General features: G+C 31.8%; 1 non-coding gene across 1 annotated transcript; it reads left to right on the top strand.

Moving 5' to 3' along the window:
* Positions 1 to 19,368: 19,368 nt before the first annotated feature.
* Positions 19,369 to 19,452, top strand: Trnal-uaa (transfer RNA leucine (anticodon UAA)). Its single transcript has one exon. It is a non-coding gene; the product is annotated as a tRNA-Leu (tRNA).
* Positions 19,453 to 20,297: the final 845 nt, after the last annotated feature.

The raw sequence follows: 20,297 nt of genomic DNA, 5'->3' as shown, positions 1-20,297 counted from the left end.
AAACGTATCATGCGCAAATAAAATATGACAAAACTAACTATAGTAAAAGAGAGACGAAATATACCAAAGTGACATTTAAACTCATATAAGTAAAAGCCATGGCAAAATAAAACAAAGACCAAAGACCAAAGGACAAACAACGATATACAAAACACAACATAGAAAACTAAAGACTGAGCTACACGAACCCCTACAAAAACAAAAACCGGAGGAGGGGGGCGGGGTGAGGGGGGGGGGGAGCTCAGGTGCTGCGGAAGGTAAGCAGAACCTGCTATACATGTGACACACGACGTGTAAATGATGTTGTCCATAATATATCGATGATATAACTTTCATTGAATATAACATAGCATAGTTTAACAACAAATATGTATTTCAATAGTTGTACCTTAACATAAGCTGGTTGAATATTGGGAGAATGATTATCTCTCTTAAAATAGTATATCTTGTCCTGGGTAATGGCTGTGCTCAAGAATGAAAAATTGTAGCAGCAGAATTTGAGATATTTTACAGTTTATGGGGATGTAAAGTCGTCAAAAGTTGTAGAGATGACCATTTTCAATGACTAGATATAACATCTACAAAAATATAAGGTATCGATATTACTTTAGAGCTAAATAATTCATAAATTAAGGATGAGGTGAACGCCACTTACGGAGTCAGTATATATCATGAATGGCGAAGTAACTATGTATTGTCTATAACAGTATGTCAATAAACTGTTTACAAAACTACTCGTATACGTAGGTTGTATTACATGCATTCAATGATATTGCATTTATAAATTTTGTAAATATTTACATTAGGAGAGTTTCTAGTCAAATATGGCATCACTAGAACAATTTGATGAATTAAAAACCCTTATTATGGGTGTGGTTAAGAAAGTAACCTGTTTTTCTGCATAGCTAACATCAAACGTAACCTGACCATTATGATACATTAGGTAAAAGCTAATGTTAATGTCCTCAATGTTAAGTTTGAAACCTCAAAAAAGAAATAAATACTCTGAAACATGATTTTACATGGCTTGAAAAAAAGGTGTCCAAGGTATGGATTGATAGCTTCAGGATTTAGAAAGTGATAAGCTTGTAAAACAAAAAATAGAGTTTCAGCAGCAAATTGATGACCCTAAAAAAAGGCCATATTACTCGAAAAGCACGACAGGAAGTATAATATACTAATTTATGGTACAGACGACAGCAGTCCTGAGGAGAACGTCTATACAACAACACGAAAACTATCCAGTAAAGATTTGCTAATGGGCGCTCGAAAACCCAATTTCATGCCGATTGCAAATACGCAAATAGTACTAACACATGGGAAGGGCCCAAAGCCTATCCAAGTTCGTTTATTTCATTTTGGGGATAAACAACCTGTAATGTCTAAGCGTATAATTTGAAAGGAACTAAAATACTCCTACTAGATTACCTGCCTGTTTCTATGAAGGAGGAAAGATGCTTGCTCTATCATAACGCTTTCAAAATAAGAAAAAGGGACAAATTGCAAACACAAATTCGAGCAAAAAGGGCCCATATGACTTTAGAGACAATTAAAATCAGCAATGAAAAATTGTCATTATGGGAATAACTGTTTATTGTATGTTACATATATACACTTAGAAAAACCTGGTTTATGAATACAAAATTTAATACTTAATTTAACTTTGCGTTTATGCGTTTAGAGTGCATATATTTACTTATATTTATTTTTTTTCAAAACCTAATGTAATTTGCATGACATCAATGATGGTGTAACGTAAGATTTCTATTGCAGGCCTTGAGATTTGTACATTTGAAGTAAGTAAAGAAAAGAAAGAAAAAAATTGTTTTCATTATGTTTACTTCTTTTTATATAGCTTTTTAATTTTGATTAACTTATAGCGGAATAGTTTCATTTGACATATAACTTTATTTGCTTACTTTTTAATCTTTGCTTTGTTTTCCCTATTTGTTGAAAAAAATACATGCATAGCTTGTTATAGATAGTTGTATGCTGTTATACATAGTACTTTATGCCTAACTAGCTGTTTATTTTTGCTTTGTTCATATGGTGAGTAAATGCATGCTTTAGGTGTAGCTTAATCCATAGATAGTATTATTCTTAAAATTTGTACATACACAATTAGAGATATGTAAGAAAAATTCTTTTAAAAGCAGTTTAAAGAATATTTCTGAAATTCATAATTAGGATAAATTAATCTACCACGAGAAATAAATCTCTTTACAGAGACTGTCAGAACATTGATATTTTAAATTATTTTCTTTTTTTTTTCTTTTGATGATAACATGATATAAACAAAATATATGGAAGTAAATATCCTTTATTCATGTATCAATATTATAGTCAGTATTTTTTTAATTCTTTTATTTATTGCTTTATCCGTATCTGGTTTAGTTTTATTTTTATATCTACCACTTTTACTCTACATTTCTTGACAACAAAACTTTGGATTTAAATTATATAATATGAAGTATGAATTTTTAGAGGAAACCGCTGTATATTAGGTGAGCTGTATTATATGTTGATGATTTTTTTTATCTCTTTTATATTTTTTTATAACATATTGCGTAAGTTAACATTAAGCTGTGAATGCTAGATGACACCGCGCATGCTGTAGTGATGTTGCTATAAATATTAGGCAAGTTTGACCAGATCAGATGAGGAAGCACAAAACAACGGACAGTTATGTGATAATGTGCTTCTTGTTTGATCTCTTCTCATTTGTCGTATTAATCCTATTCATTACTTAATGAATAATTTAGATTATCAAATTGAGTTGAGGTTTTATGATATAGGTGTCAATATAATGACATGTATTACAGATTATAATGCAGATCAATATACAACTAACGTTTGAATATTTAAAATAAAATTAAGATAATCTCCCCTTGACTACAAATATTAGAATATGAAATATCTTAGTATCATATTATATTTTTTAAATGTGTTTCCTTTTTATTTTTTTTTTGTTTATTTTATGTGTATAAATTATTTAATATAAAATACGGATTTTTTATACTTTGCACATATATGATATATTCTTGAAGCACATAGAGAATTATGTAAATAGTCCTGATATCTCAACTAATCTATTCATTTCTTTGTGTTGTCAAATATCCACTTTCAATCGTTTGAAGACATATTATCTTGATGGGGGGTAATTATATTAAAATAATGTCTCATAATTGTCAAGGATTTCATATGAGAGAAAAAAAAGGGGACATTTTTAATTATCTGAATTCAAAAGATTTTGATATATATTGTCTTCAAGACACACACTTTGTAGAACAAAATGAAAACCGGATAAAAAAACCCAGTGAAAATGTCAATTCATTTTCAATTCGTATGCTTCTAATCAGCGAGGAGTTTCTATCCTGTTTAAAAATAATATAGAATACAAAATACACCAAGTTAAAAAGCTGAGATGGCAATCTGTTGGGATTGGATATTAATATTGAAGACTTAAAATTTACTCTTATAAGTATGTATGGACCAATTACTGTTACTCCCTGCTTCTATGACAGATTAGCAGAAATCATAGACTATTTTGAAAATCAATTGTGTCTGATCTTTTGGGACTTTAATCGCGTTCAGAATTTCGACCTAGATATCCAAAACTATAAACATTTAAATAATCCAAAATTCAGGGATAACATTTTAGAAATTATAGAATATAAGAATCTTGTTGATCCACTTAGAGAGATATACCCAGATCTTAAACGATTTACGTGGAAAAGAAAAAAAAATTAAATTAAACAATCACGGCTAGATGTCTTTTGATTTTTGATAGCCTTAAAGATGACATATGTGAAATAAACATTGGCAACAGCTACAGATCTGACCATTCACCAGTCATTTTGACTTTAAAGATAAATGAGTTTATAAAAAGCAGAGGCCTCTGGAAATTCACCAACTCTCTCCTTCAAGGTCCTGAATATGTAACATTAATTAAAAAAAAATTATAAGCACAGTTTAGCAATATGCAGTGCTAGTGTATAAGCAGGAATATTTTACACAATATTATTGAACATTTTGAAATTCAATTTACAATCAGTGACCAATTTTTTTTTTAGACCCTTCTCAGTGGAATAAGAGGTAAGACTTTATTCATATTCAACATACATAAAAAGGGAAAGGGTAAAACAGAAAAACAAACTTACAGAAGAAATACAAAAACTAGAACAAAATACAAACACTGAGGACAATATAAATGTAATAGAGATAAAAAAAATATGAACTTAGAATCTTGCAGCAAACAATGTTAAAGGTCAATATGTTCGGTTAAGAACCAAGTACGTTAAAGAAGGAGAGAGACCAAATAACTATTTTTGTTATCTTAAAACCCAAAATCTTATAAATAAAACTATTTAAAAAATTATTACTGAGGATACCACTGTAGTAGAAAATCAAAAAGAAATCTTGAAGTAAACAAAAATATTCTATGAGAAGCTTTAAAGAAGACCAGAGTGTATAAAGAAGTCAATTTAACAGGGGAAATATCATTTCAATCACCTAAATTAAAAGACAATGAAAAAGATTCATCAGAAGGTAACATTACCTTTACTGAACTAACACGAGCTTTAAAAAGAATGAAAATAATAAAAGCCTTAGTTCAGATGCTTCAATGTAGAATTGTTCAAGGTGTTTTGGATAGACATTGGAAAACTTGTCTTCAGGTCAATAAATTATGCGTACCAAATAGGGGAAATGTCTGTCACACCGAAGCAGGGAGTTATCACATGTATTACAAAGGAAGGTAACTCAAGGCAGTCTTAAAAAATTGACGTCCAATTATTTTTTTGAATTCAACTTATACATTAGCATCTAGCTGTATAACGTAGAGAATAAAGTCACTACTTAACAAACTTATTTGTTTTCGTTCATTATTTTGTACATAAATTGGGCCGTTAGTTTTCTCGTTTGAATTGTTTTACATTTGTCAATTCGGATCCTTTTTAGCTGACTTTGCGGTATGGGCTTTGCTCATTGTTGAAGGCCGTACGCCGCTGACCTATAGTCATTTGGTCTATTGCTGATAGTTGTCTCATTGGCAATCATACCACATCTTCTTTTTAAAATTAATTCTGACCATACGGGCTTTATTCCTGGGCGATTTATTGGGGAGAACTGTAGGCTTATACTTATATTTTACATTTCACAGAGGAAAATGACATCCCTGGTATATTACTCCTGATTGATTTTGAAAAAAGGATTCGACTCTATCTCATGGTCATTTTTATTGGAAAGACTTGAGTATTTTAATTTTGGAGAATCCAACATGAATTGGATAAAAACATTTTACGATAATATTTCTTCAACAGTCACACAAAAATGGTCAACATAGTCGCTCACCCCATTTTGGTAAAATAATTATTATAAAGTCTTTAATATATCAAAATTGAATCATCTGTTCCTATCCATCCCAAGTCCAGATGAATATGTACTACGACAACTCAATAGTAAAATGTATGCATTCGTTTGGGGTGGTAAGCCTGACAAGGTAAATCGGGAGCTTTTATGTCAAAAATACTGCAGAGTGGTTCTAAAAATGATTAATTTGAGAATTTTTATACAAGGACTTAATTCAATTGGGTTAAAGATTATTTAATTCAAATTCAAAGTGGATAAGATTATTTTCTGCTACACAAAAAATAAATTTTACAGAGTTGGCTTTTTTTGGAACAACTAAAAAATTAGATAACCAATTTTGGAAAGACGTTTTTTTATGCTTGGAAAAATTTATCAAGATTCCGACATCCTTGTTATTTTGAGGAAGTCAATTCTTCATCTATATGGAATAATGAGAACATTAAAATTGATGATGTCTGTGTTTATTATAGAAGTTGGACACAAAATGGGGTATGGACTGTGAATGACCTTTTAGATGAACAAGGAAATACATTCACATTACCTTAGCTGTATTTGGCAAAACATTTAGGTCAGTGCTCTTCAACTTCGTACTTTATTTTGCCTTTTTAACCTTTTTGATTCGAGCGTCAATGATAAGTCTTTTGTAAACGAAACGCGCGTCTGGGACAAATACAAAATTTCAATCCTGGTATCAATGATGAGTTTATTTGTCCTATCAAAGTTTTGAAAGGCTATACTATTTCGAACCCACATTTTTACAATTTTATGGGATGAGAATAGCATTAAAAAATGAATACAATCTATGGGAATCAACACTGAAAGGGAAAAAACAACAAACTCTTTTATCGTTTAATATCAACATTTTCTTCAAGTCAAACAAAGGTTCAAAAGGCACGTATAATATTTCAAACCAAGTTACAAAACCAGTTGTAATTGAAGCTGAGCGAAAATGACAAGAGGAGCAACTCTGTATTTCTTTTGAACAAATCCTTAAGGAAGTATGTATGAACTCCCTTTGAAGATTAATCAGTTGGAAACCTTTCACTGTGCAGTGCATTCCGTGGATAAGACTATAATCATAAAACAATAGGCAATATATTTAATACATACTACAGAAGCGTATAAGGGCCATCCTTTTTTTTATTTCAAATTGTCGACTCTTATCTTGGAATTATCAATTTTAATCTGGAATTTTCAACTTTAATCTTGGAATTATCTACTTTAATCTTGGAATTATCAACAATAATCTTGGAATTATTAACTTAAATCTTGGAAATATCAACATTAATCTTGGAATTATCAACTTTAATCTTGGAATTTCCAGCTTTAATCTTGGAATTATCAAACATTAATCTTGGAATTATCATCTTTAATCTTAGAATTATCAACATTAATCTTGGAATTATCAATTTTTATCTTGGAAATTCTAACTTTAATCTTGGAATTTCCAACTTTGGTCTTGGAATTTCCAACTTTAATCTTGGAATTATCAACATTAATCTTGGAATTATCAACATTCAACTTGGAAATTCCAACTTTAATCTTTCGACCCTCATTAGTGCGACACTGATTTTTCCGACTTTCATTTACCTAGCGAATCTCTGAACTGAGAACATCGTGACGTATGGCTCACTGGACTCTCGCCTCAGCCAATCAGTGCACTTCAATTTGATGTGCTTTACGTTACTTTTTGTTGGTGATTGCTATTGTAAATATCGATGCACATCCGGTAACTTCGAATTTTTTTAAGTAGGGGTGTGCCGTTTTTGACTAAAAATGTACCCATTTTTATATAACATTCAATAATATTTGGTACCTATATTCATACATAAATATATACAAAGAATGACCTGTACTCATATACAATATTTTAATTTTTAAATGCATAGATTCAGGGACTTTATATTTATGTAAATATAAATTCCCTGGTTGATTGAAATAACACAATTAGCCAAAAATATAAGATTTCCAATAACATATTTATATAAGATATGTAGAAAATACTCCAAATCAATATAAAGATATGAAAGAACAATAGATATAAGAAATGTGGTATGAGTGCCAATGAGACAACTCTCCATCCAAGTCACAATTTATAAAAGTTAACCATTATAGGTCAACGTACGGTCTTCAACACGGAGCATTGGCTCACACCGAACAGCAAGCTATAACGGGCCCCAAATATAACCAGTGTTAAACCATTCAAACAGGAAAACCAACGGTCTAATCTATATAAAAAACAAGAAACGAGAAACACTGATGAACCACGTCAACAAATGACAACTACTGAACATCAGATTCCTGACTTAGGACAGGTGCAAACAATTGCAGCGGGTTTAAACGTTTTAATGGAACCAAACCTTCACCCTTATCTGAAACAATAGTGTAACATCACAACATAGAAAGACACACTATAAAATATCAATTGAAATAGATTTACTCAATCAAAAGACATATTAACACAAGTGAACATACACTGATTGAATAAATTTGATCTATGATACAATGTAAATACAAAATCAATAAAAAAGGGATGAATAATTAAAATAACAGTTTTAAACCGCTGTGAAATGTTAAACAATTTCAGAAAAGCAACAATAACCTTAAACAAAAATCCGCCATTTACAATAATATTATACACAGGTAAATGAATAATTTTGTTGTTAGGTATACAGTTTAAAAGGAGAAAGGAAGTATTTTTACAAAATTAATAAATGTGATGTTCATAGTTCGAAGAAGTGATAATTTATAGTAATACCAAATACTTACCAAAGCTGGTATATAGACCAGATATAACCCTGAATAAGTAAACATTAAAAACTAAAAAGCATTACAAATAGTATCAACGGGTCAAATTAACAAGAAAGTACGATTTGAGAGTACTCGCAGTTACTGACAATGCATATCAATATATATTGTCATTAAAAAGTAGTGTCATATATATAAAATCTTGCAAAATTATATAACCCATATTTTTGGCATACCACGTATACCCATTGATAGAAAGTTACATGGGCTAGAAGTAACATATCAGTCATTTCCAAGATTAAAGTTGATAATTCCAAGACTAAAGTTAGAATTTCAATGATTAAAGTTGATAATTCAAAGATTAAAGTTGATAATTCCAAGATTAATGTTGTTAATTCCAAGATTAAAGTTGATAATTCCAAGATTAAAGTTGATAATTCCAATATCAAAGTTGATAATTCCAAGATTAAAGTTGGAAATCCCAAGATTAAAGTTGACAATTCCAAGATTAAAGTCGAAAAAAAATTAAAAAAGGATGGCTCTAATACGCTTCCGTAACATTCATTTATGCAGATTATAATATATTATATCTCGAAGACTACTTTAATTGACAGCTATACGCATCTCTTCAAATTAAAAGCTTAGGTGAATAAAGGAGGATTTAATCAATTGATTGGTTAATTACTTGATCATTTTCCAGTTGCAAATAGCCCATGCTAGTCAGGACAACTAGTCAATAGGACAGTTCAGGAACGTTGGTTGACCAGGATAAAGTCGATATCTTTTAAGAATCAAGATTAAATCGATAGGAATGAGAACAACAAAGATAATATGTTAAAAAGAAAAAAAAAGTATTAAAACTTTTTTATATTCATTTGGCTGTTCCTTATCAGTAGTAAGTCAGGGGTTGTCGAATGTCTACTAATAAAACTGTTGTAGTTTGGAGAATTTGAGGAATATTTGATAATTGTTTTTTTTTTTTTTTTTAATTGTTCTTGCAACTAGTACTGATGTGAGATTTTTAATATCTAAACATTTTGTAAATTCAAACCACTGGTAAATGCGGGTATGTAGAATTTTGACAAAACATTTTGACCTGGAAGATTTGATCGAATGTCCTGCCATACGGAGATCGTAGCGCTATTTCTCACGAGGCACTAGGATAGATATATCACGCCGTTTGACATACTCTCGTATTTATCTAAACAGTCACTTTATTTTTACAAATGTTTTTTGTTTCAGATTCGGTGAGTATTAATGTTTTCATATTAGGTAAAATTCGGTACAAATGACCATATATGCATAAGCAAGTCAAACATAAGAATGAGAGTAAAAAAATACATGTCAATATGAGAGAGGTGAAAAGTCCAAAGGGACATTCAAACTCATAAGTCGAAAACAAACTGACAACGCCATGGCAAAAAAAGTAAAAGACCAAACAGACAAACAACAGTACACAAACCACGACATAGAATACTAAAAATAAACAACACGAACACGTTAAAAAACCGTTGGTGATTTTAGGTGCTCTGAAAGGGTAAGCAGATCCTGCTCAACATGATGCACCCGTCTTGTTTCTCATGTAAGTACGAACCCGGTGATAAGCTATTAGATAGGTCACCATCGGGGAATAGAGAGCGGAATTTGGTAAACAACAATTGGAACATAAGGGAATGGGACGATTTCTACTTCAACACTTAGGACACTTGGTTTAATAGCTTCCTTGTGAGCAACGACCCTCTGTCAGGAAAATTATGATAGAAAACGCCTGTTCTGGAATATCGTATATTAGGAGTATATACGGTATATGCAGGTGCTGCTGGAATGTTGCTAAATAGAAATGGAAAGTTCACAATAAGGAAGCTGAGATCATCTCTCTTGTCTTATTTTTTATGGACAGGACCTCATCTATATAGCGAAATGTGAAGTTGAAGAATAATGCTAACTTCTTTTCTTTCTGCCTAATAAGTTCCTGTATGTCAGACTCATATGAATAGAAGAACAAGTCGGCAAGAGGCCTAGGAGGGCACAGTTGGTTCCCATGGTAATGCCCATTGATTGTATTTACCCTAAAAGCTCTTTGGATTTTTTTAAGTATCTACATTTGATTCACGTCACCTCTAAAGTAGGTAGTTTCACAATAACTTTAAAATCCGGTTTTTGGTTGAAGATAAAATTGATGTTAATAATTTAGAAAGAGGTTTCATGGAGCACTTTGAAGAACCAGCAATAACACGTCGTTTGGAAAGGCACTTATGTAGTTTAGGTATCCAATACAGTGATGGATGATCCCGTTCTTTATCTTATTAAAATTCCAAAGGAACACATAACAGACCTTTGATTATCCAGAATAGAATAGACCAATTTGATATGGTATCGCTCAGAATAAAATACTAGTTCATCACAGATTCTGCATCAGTAAGAATTTGTTAACATGAAGTGATTTTTAATTTCAGTCTTTAATTTTCTATGTTGTGATTAGCATGATTAGGTGTACTGTTGTTTATCTGTTGGTCTTTTTATTTTTTTTTTTTGTCAAGGCGTTGTCAGTTTATTGTCGACTTATGAAATACAATGTCCCTTTTGTATCTTTAGCCTCTTTTTACAATCAACTGGTACTAATACATCATATAACTTTATAAAAATAGTTGGCTTTCAAATGTTATGTTCCTGATGAAGTTAATGCACAAAAACACATATTAGACGCATTAAATTATTAAGTGTTATTTTCATTTTTCAGCATGGGGTATGTTCCACTGCTGGTGGGTTGATAGTCTTTGATTGTATTGCCAGCTTGTAGTCAGTGGTTCGGTTACATGATGCATATCTACTTTTCTCAGATTCTTCCTTACTGAATTAAAACTACGTACTTTATTCTAAAAAAAGTAAACTTAAAACCAGTTTGGCTATAGTTGGTATGTCTCGCTGGGTAAAATACATCTTTACATATTCAGGCGTTTAAACATCATCGGCTTTCAATTGTGTTCGGTTTGAGCGTTCCTGCTGATGTTGTATCAAGAAAAGTTCTTTTGACGCACGATCTCAATGAAGTGCTATTTTTATTTAGATGTTCAATTCTCGTCAGTCTCAACCTTAATCATTAATAAAGGTTAATTTTCAAACTTGGTTCTAAGTTTTCAAAAGTGATCTCCTCTGCTATAAAACATGTACTGTAGGGAAAACAACATCAATTAAGTAATATTAGCCAATATTAGCCAGTCGTTGTAGATGTTATAATCCCACTAGTTTGTTTCGTTTGATTGCTGTCTCTTTAATAGTTATCAAAAATACCTTTTAGACCACATATTTGAAAGATTTCTCAATATTTTAGTCTCTGTTTAGTCATTGACCCATAGTGATGGATTTTAAACATAACAAACATTCTACATAGATAATATCAGTGCAGTGATGGAAAATAAATGTGGCAATTCACTATATCTGTAATTAACCTCGCGTATCATGTGTTTATTATTTGTAAAGGGTTGTCCCTTTACACTTAAAAAGAAATACTAGTATACCTTTAAATCGGATCTTTCAATACTAAAAGCTGTTGGGTTATCATTCAAACGAAACAAAAATATTGATTATACGTCTAAACACACTTTGATAATGAAGATTTTGTGCAAACTAATACTTTAAATACAAGTTTTTACAGAAAGTTATTCTTGTTGTAATTGTTTAGCCTGCTCACCGTGTATGTATTCAAAGAGAAGTAAATCTGCATTTCGTCCGAATAAAACAAGAAGGAAAATATTGCTGACCTCCCTTTAAATGATTTATATAATTACTGACATACTTGTCACTGTCGACTATCTTCGTTGAAATCCCTAATTCAGTCTGCTAAAAACATTATAAAAACGCAATACATCAATTGTATAGTTAATGAATGATTTATTGATATTATACTCAGGTTCAATATATATTTTTCCCAGTTCAGGGGTTCAGTTATTCCTTTAATGAAACTCTTGGAAAATCAAATGTGTTTGCGTCATAATAGAAACTCATTTTAAATTCCAAATAACGTAAGTACAAACTAACATTAATATCAAGAAATTAATATAAATTGTCTTCTTGTAGTTTGTGTATTATCTGTTTTCTTTGACAGTTTCATACAAAAAATTGGAAACAACACGTTAAATAATTTCATGCGTTCGAAGCGCTTTTCTGGATTTACCTTCATCAGGAACGCTCAAAGCCAAACATTTGAAATCCGAGGATGCATAAGTACCGAAACAGTTGAACAGCTATATGACAAAAATACCTAAAAAAAAAATAGCCAAATTCATCTAAGGTCAATATTGCCTGAGGGAGTTAAAACCTTAGTTTCTTTATAATTTCAAAATTTATAAACGGACAATTTTACAAAGGCTTGTCATAAATCATGTCAGTACCGAAGTACTGACTACTGAGCTGATGATACCCTCGGGGACTGATAGTCCACCAGCAGAGGTATCGACCCAGTGCAGTAAAAAAATGAAAACCACACGTTTAATAATTTCATGCGTTCGAAGCGCTTTTCTGGATTTACCTTCATCAGGAACGCTCAAAGCCAAACATTTGAAATCCGAGGATGCATAAGTACCGAAACAGTTGAAGAGCTATATGACAAAAATACCTAAAAAAAATAGCAAAATTCATCTAAGGTCAACTTTGCCTGAGGGAGTTGAAACCTTAGTTTCTTTATAATTTCAAAATTTATAAACGGACAATTTTAGAACGGTTTGTTATCAATCATGAATTTGTCTTCTTGTAATTAGTGCCTGTTACCTTTGACTATTTCCAACAATGTGTCTTCTTGTAGCTAGTGTAGTGCATGTTGCCTTTCCTGATTTCTTGTTGTATTATGAAATACAGTTTGCAAGTTAATTAACAAAACGCGACATTGTTAATGTAGAGCAAACACCCATGTAATTTTGTGTACAAGGCGTCGTCTGCCAAATTTGATGACATAAAAGAGAAGATTCGATCTCTATGTGCTAACCAAATAATTAACTTATTGTAGTTTATAAATTGATTGATTGATTGTTGCCTCAACGTCCAGTGGTAAATAATAAATGAATTTACAGGATGTGAACAAATTAACAATATATAAAATAGGTTGGTCCTTAATAAAGACCGTTCGGGGTGAAGGTCAGAAAATTTTTGACTGTCACTGCACTATGAGGACATCGAGGCTATAGCGGACAGACATTTGGTCTTGTAACAGAGCACATACAGACCCCTACAAGAGTTGTTGCAAGGATTCTTATCGTACAGACAGTGTGGCATTTTCTCTAAAGGAGGCAGCGTATTGTACGTCTCCATTCTTACCGGACATGTAGATCCCGTACAGCCAAAGAGACGCCCCACTTCGGCAAAGGTTTTACTGCCGTTCGAAAGAAGACAAAGAGTGGCCATACTTCTATTCCTCAGTCACCTTTGGTGCACATTTTAGTTTTTCATAATATGATTCGTAAACATTAATGATTTATATTGATTAATTCAAAACACAGTCGCCTACACAGCTACTTTAGTACAAGTAATCTTGGTGTACAGTTCTAAAGATGTACATCCGTAAAGCTGTAAAGCTGTATATCAACTGTACAGCTGTAAAGCTGTATATAAACTGTATATCTGTACAGCTGTATATAAACTGTTCATCTGTAAAGTTGAATATAAACTGCACATCTGTAAAACTGTATATAAACTGTTGATAGATATTGTATTACAGAAGATGCAGTGGTAGAATCTATATGTTTAGCTTATACACAGATTTAAAAATGTGCAGTTAATGTACATTTTTACAGAGTTGCAGCTTATATACAGCTTAACAGATGTACAGTTTATATACAGCTTTACAGATGTACAGTTTATATACAGCTTTAAAGATGTACATTTGATATGCATCTTTAGAACTGTACATCGAGATTACTTGTACTAGAGTAGCTGTGTAGATCAATTAAAAAACCTTAGTTGTAATAAACCTTCAAGTCCTGATGTAGTTTCCCCTAAATTTTGAAAGAAATTAAATCTGGTATTGTCAAACCACTTACTTTGTTATTCAATATTTCACTGAAACTCAAAAAGGTTCCATGTGCATAGAACATTTCCCATGTCACTCCTGTTTTTTAAGGGAAAGGGAAGCTGTAATGATCCTGTTAATTACCGACCTTTTTCACTTACAAGTATGATATAAACAATTATGGAGAAAATTTTGTTCAAACATTTATTTAATTACATGAAAGATCACACTTAATTATGTAAATTTCAATCTGGTTTTCAACCAGGTGATAGTACAGCAAATCAACTAGCAGAAATATATAATACTATTATTTCCAATCTTGATAAAGGAAAAGATATACGCTTTATTTTTGTGATATTTCTAAAGCTTTTGACAAGGTTTGGCATGAAGGTTTATTATATAAATTGAAAGTTTTGGGTATTCATAATAATTTATTTTATTGGATTGGAGACTACCCAGGTGACAGATGCTAGAAAGTTGTTTTTGGATGGGTTTTATTCATCTCAAAAAGGTATCAGTGCAGCCTTCCTTTTTTAACTTATATAAACGACATTGTGGAAAATATGAGTAATCATATTAGATTATTCGAAGATGACACCTCTTTGTATGCCATTATTGATGACGATTATGATACTGTTTCTAGGTCATTGACTGCTGATCTTGAGAAGCTGAAAATTGAGCTGTTACATTTAATCCCTCCTAAACAGAAACCCTTTTATTTTCTCGAAAATACATAAATGCTCCTTCTTTATATTTTGGTTTTGGTGGGGATCAAATAAAAGAAGTTAAAAGTCACTGTCACATAGGTCTCAACTTTGAAATTAAGGCTATTTGGAAATTACATATAAGTGCAATTTATGAAAAAAAAGGATGTTCTTGATTACATTTATTAAGACAAGTAAAAGATAGTTTTGATTGAAATGTACATATTACAATTTATACAACATTTATTCGCCCTATTAAAGAATATGCAAAAATTATATGGGATAATTGTACTTTACAAGAAGCTAACATATTGGAAAGTGTTCAAATTGATGATGCTCGTATTATTACTGGTCTCCGACGTACAACTTCTCTTAAAAAATTATCCCTTTAATTAGGTCTTGAAAAATTATCAGACAGAAGGAAGAAGCATAAACTGACTACATTTTATAAAATGAAAAATGGATTTTCTCCAAGTTATATAATAGATTTATTAGAACCTTGTCTTCCCACACAAAATGATTACAATCTTAGAAGAGATCCTCATAATTATACCATTCCAAGGTGCAGAACAGTTTCATATTATAGAAGTTTCATACCATCTGTTGTTAAATTCTGGAATGAAGTAGATCCTTATGTAAAAAATGCTTTGTCGATTAACCAGGTCAAATCTTTACTTGATAAAATATATAAACAAGAGATTCCTCCTAAATATTTTTGTTCTGGTATAAGAAAATTCAATATTATTTATTGTCAATTGCGAAATGAAGCAAGTAATTTAAAATCTCACTTGTTTCATGATTTTTTTAGAAGAAACTTCCTGTCTTAAATGTCTATATCAATGTGAAGACAATCAACATTACTTTTTTGATTGTCCATCATACACCTTAAACAGGATCATATTCCTTGATAAACTGTCTGCTTACAAAGTTGATATTGATTTGAAGTTATTTCTATTTGGTGATCAATCTATGAGTATTGAAGACAATATTCAGATAAAGGCTGTTCCTGAATACATTAGAAATTCAGCGAGATTAGTATAGTGAAATATATTTTATAGTTCGAAACTAATTTAACTTTTTACTTTGGATGACTCTATATTTTATTTTATATTCAAGTTCTAAGACCCAAACCTGCTGAAAAATAGCTAAATTGGAAACAAAAGTTAAAAGATAAATGACAATAATTGATATTATAAAAGCTAAAAAAACTTTTAAATGCAACCCTATTTTCTATATTATTCGAACCGTCTTTTGTATATTTTTCTTTTTTTCTATCAACATTCTAAATTCTTTTTTATATTGTTTATGAATCTTTAATGTATCAATATGGTTATTTTTCAATGTCTTTATTCTTCAGGTGCTATAAATTAATAAAAATAGGTACATGATATCAAACATGTTGTTTTGAAAAATGAATTATTATAATAATAATTTTGAACAAGTGACTAGAGAATGTTTAATTTAAGATAAGGACTCTTATTCAATATAGAAGTTTATTACTTAGTATATTATTTTTTTTTCTGAATTAACTATTTGAAGCATTTTTAATTTTAGCTTCTTGTGTATAATTTGGAGTTTAGTATGACGTCCATTATCACTGAACCAGTATACATATTTGTTTAGGGGCCAGCTGAAGGACGCCTCCGGGTGCGGGAGTTTCTCGCTGCATTGAAGACCCATTGGTGGCCTTCGGCTGTTGTCTGCTCAATGGTCGGGTTGTTGTCTCTTTGACACATTCCCCATTTCCATTCTCAATTTTATTAGAATATTAAAAATTTGTATTTGAGTTAATTATTTTTAAGCATCATTCCAGTCAGCTATGTGGTATTTTTTTGAAAAATAACTCTGTGTTGTCATTATGTTTGTGTATGTGTTGTTTTGTTTGAATGTAATATACTGTACCTTGTTTTATGGAGAGGGCTTACATAGGGTTTGCCTTTTACCCAGTCCAATTCAGTTTATTTGAATAAAATACTGTTTAAACTAGTAAATCCCGATGACCAAAATCACAATACGTTTTACAATTTTTTTTTTTTTTTTTTTTGAATTAATCACATTTTACATTATAATGTAAAACTTCAAATGATAGTTTTGAAACTGGTTGCTCTACAGTTAACATATACCAAGACATTAATCAACTTTATAAATAGTTGACTTTCGTGGTATCTGTTTGATGAAGTTATAACTCAACAAACCGCATCAGACGCACGAAATCCATCAAGTGTCATTTATCATCCTGGGGTCTATTCCACTGCTGGTTGATCTATCGTCTTCGAGAATATCATCAGCTAGTAGACAGTGGTTTGGTACTTAAATGATGTATATCTTCTTTTATTAAATTTAATCAAGCTACGTAGTACTACCTACTCTCTCATATAAAGTTGACCTAAAATCATGTAGGCTATAGTTTTATTTCTGGTTAGGTCAAATATCGCTTTACATATCCAGGAATTTACACATCATCGGCTTTTACATGTTTTTGGTTTGAGCATTTCTGATGAAGGTCAATCCGGAAAAGTTCTTCACACTCACAGAATGAAATCATTGATTTTGTTATTTAAAAAGTTTATTTTCAAACTTTGGTCTAAGAGAGAGGCAAAAGATACCAAAGCATTCAAACTCATAAGACGAAAAATTACCCCATGTCATAAAGAGAAAAAAGACCAACAGACAAACACTTGTACACAAAACACAATATAGAAAAAAAAATGAGCAACTCAAACCTCACTAAAACCCGGGGATGATCTCAGTTGCTACGGAAGGGTAAGCAGATCCTGCTCTGTATGTGGCACCCGTCATGCAGCACATGTAAGTACAAACCTGGCAATGAGTCTAATTCGGTAGTTTATATTCGGGGAAGAGGATAGGAACATATCCGTCATCATCTGTGAAACAGATATTCCATAACGGTCAAGCAACTCGTGATAGCGTCTGTAAAATTTACGAACGGATAATTTCAACTTCACCACTTGGAACTTTTGGTTTAATAGCTGTCTTGTCAGCAGCAAGCCTCTATCAAGGAAATCGAGATAGAACATACAAGCCCTGAAATATCGTATTAACTGGGAGATGTATACTCCATATACTGGTGCTGCTTGAATGTTGCTGCATAGAAATGGAAAGTTCACAATTATGAAGCTGCCATCATATCTTTTGTCGATAAGTTTTGTTTTCGACCGACCCACATTGTCAATTTTTAGATGTAAGTCAAGATATGAGACAGACTCTTTCTGTTGTATACTTCATTTCAACATCAATGGGATATATGCGTTCAACATAGTCACCAAACTTTGAATTATTTGGTTAGAAGACATCATCTATATAGCGGAAAGTGCAGTTAAAGGGTAAGGGTAACTTCTGTTTTTTTTTCCTTAGAAGCTCCTGTATGAATGTCGCCATATTTGTATAAAGGAACAAGTCGGCAAGAAGAGGAGCACAGTGTGTTCCCATGGCAATGTCGATAGTTTGTTCAATAACACGTCCACAAGACGTAACAAATATGGTGTCAATCCAGAAATCAAGCATCTTGGTAATGTCGGTTTCAGAGAATTTTGTGTTTGAAGCAGAGTGATTTTTTATAAAGTACGATTTGTCCCTCTTTAAGACAAGATACTTATATCTACCTTGCACATTTTTTGCTATAAAACAAAGCAGGACCAACCTTTAATTTTTTTTTATGTTGGAATGATGAATACTTGTGTAAAGTGTTGACAAGTCAAATATTTTAATACTATTGCAAGATGAATGAGTCTCAGATAGTATTTTGTCTAACAGATCATTGACATTTTTTAGTATCTACATCTGATTTACGCCACCTCTAGAATAGGTAGTTTCACAATAACTTTGAATCCCAGCTTTTGTTGTTTATAAATTGGGTGTTAATAATTTAGAAAGGGGTTTCGCGGAGCGCTTGGAAGACCCAGCAATATAACGTTGTTTGTAAGGACACTTATGTATGTAGGTATCCAATACAGTGAAGGAAGATCCAGTACTTCATCTTGGCCAAAATTCCAAAGGAACAGAGAACAGACCTACTATTATGATTTCCTTGGCATTACCTAATTCATTTATAAAGCAGTTTGTATAAAGTGATTTACACACAAAAACGATGTTGTTAGGGGCTTCATCTGCCGGTACAACAACATATTTGTCATGGAGGTAGGACAGGTGTTTTACATTATTTGGGTCTGTAGCATGAGTATTCAGAGACCCATTCAGTTTTTTTAACATGGTCGAAAAAAACCACAAACCTTACCACCCTATTTTGAAGGTACCCTCATCTTGAGTTTTTGGTTTTTGGTTTTTGGTTAGAATGATAACAAATTACGGAGTTATCTCCCCTTAACTGTTAATTTCTAGTGCAAATCAACCAAATTATATCTTGAATTAACAGAACAGGAAAACGAAACGAAAGTTATATTCATGCAACATTAAATATCTGAACTTAGAATTAATGTACAGTTGAGCGGGTTTTTGTTTGTCATGTTATCACCACTTCCTGATTCTTAGGCAGGCCTCTGAACATTTAAGAATCCCATTCGTAACAGTGTGGTGGCCGAGTGGTTAAGGCGTTGGACTTAAGTTCCAATGGACGTATGTCCGCGTGGGTTCGAACCCCACCCTAGGCTGGCACTTAAATTGCAGAACACATTGCATAACTAAACAGCAAATATGTATTTCTATTTCTTTAGTTGTGACTTTAAATTAGCCGGATGAATATTGAGAAAATAGGGTTTCTCTTAAAGCAATATACACGTTTTCAATCTTAATAAAACTTACATAGATATAAGAAGATGTGGTATGAGTGCCAATGAGACAACTCTCAATCAAAGTCACAATTTGTAAAAGTAAACCATTATAGGTCAAAGTACGGCCTTCAACATGGAGCCTTGGCTCACACCGAACAGCAAGCTATAAAAGACCCCAAAAATGACTGTGTAAAACCATTCAAACAGAAAAACCAACGGTCTAATCTATATAAAATACGAGAAACGAGAAACACTTATGAACCACATCAACAAACGACAACCACTGAACATCAGGTTCTTTCTGGTAAAAGTTGTGTATTCTATATCTTTTTGAGACCATATATTCAAATAATGCCGATTTCTATTCATTTTTGGATGAGACTCTGATAGGAATTTTTATTTCTAACAAATACTTTTTTTTGTTTACTTGAGAAATAGGATTCAACCAACAGCTCCTCTGCAAAGTCGCTTTGTATGGATGTTGTATGTCTGTTTTGTACATTTTATTATCCCCAATGTTGCTACGTGGGGCATGTTTACGTATATGGAATATGGTGTTTTAGTTTACACCACTAAATTCTCATATTCATGTGACAAAACCTGAAGAATTAGAACAATGCTTGTATGTATATTCTTCGTTTTAACATCTCACGAGGACATTCAACATGAACATATATATATACAATCAAAATGTTACAACTACGTATGACATGCGTGTGTCTATTT

This window comes from Mytilus californianus, unplaced genomic scaffold (genome assembly GCF_021869535.1).
Source record: "Mytilus californianus isolate M0D057914Y unplaced genomic scaffold, xbMytCali1.0.p SCAF_12, whole genome shotgun sequence".
Taxonomy (NCBI): domain Eukaryota; kingdom Metazoa; phylum Mollusca; class Bivalvia; order Mytilida; family Mytilidae; genus Mytilus; species Mytilus californianus.
Note: the sequence above shows the minus strand (reverse complement) of the source record. Positions and strands in the feature narration are given on the sequence as shown.